The 777-nt window shown below is 42.6% G+C and overlaps 1 non-coding gene across 1 annotated transcript; it reads right to left on the bottom strand.

Moving 5' to 3' along the window:
• Positions 1 to 341: 341 nt before the first annotated feature.
• On the bottom strand, positions 342 to 413 carry Trnam-cau (transfer RNA methionine (anticodon CAU)). Its single transcript has one exon. It is a non-coding gene; the product is annotated as a tRNA-Met (tRNA).
• Positions 414 to 777: the final 364 nt, after the last annotated feature.

Genomic DNA, 777 nt, shown 5'->3' on the forward strand with positions numbered 1-777 from the left:
GATCAGAAACTGATTTTTGTGATAATGTCCCCACCGGGATTCGAACACGGGACCATATACTACATAACATAAACATAAGCTCACGACTATATCCCAGTTCTACTTCTTATCGTGTGGGTTGTGAGGTGGAATACCAACCTCATCAACCCTGGTGTCATGGTTATTACTGAACCACCAAAGGCCACTGACATGGCTTATGTTACGACTACATAAGTAAGTATTTACCGGGACCAACGGCTTAACGTGCCTTCCGAAGCACGGATCATTTACTTTCGGACAATCAGGTGATCAGCCTGTAATGTCCTAACCGAACTAGGGATCACAAAGTGATTTTTGTGATATGCCCCCACCGGGATTCGAACCCGGGGCCTTCGGATCATGAGCCCAACGCTCAACCACTGGACCACGGAGGTCGTTAACAGTAATATTGACTTTTTATACTACATAACATAAAACATAAGCTCACGACTATATCACAGTTGGGGTAGTCAGAGGTACATTAATCGCAAGATGACCTGACTGCCGATACCTCACCGCGCTTTCTGTTAGACTAACGCACGGAATAGCAAAAACACGACAAAATAATAGCAAAAAGAGGTCCTCTTTCTTCTATTCTGTGGACTAACGTGATAACCACAACATAACTTAAATAATATTAAAAGATACACACGAAAAGGCAACTACACTAATGCTTGATGACCAAAGAGCGACGCGCGGAATTTTGTTTGCGGTTTCATACAAAAACATGACATACATAACATAAACAGCCTATATACG

This window comes from Pectinophora gossypiella, chromosome 22, assembly GCF_024362695.1.
Source record: "Pectinophora gossypiella chromosome 22, ilPecGoss1.1, whole genome shotgun sequence".
NCBI lineage: Eukaryota > Metazoa > Arthropoda > Insecta > Lepidoptera > Gelechiidae > Pectinophora > Pectinophora gossypiella.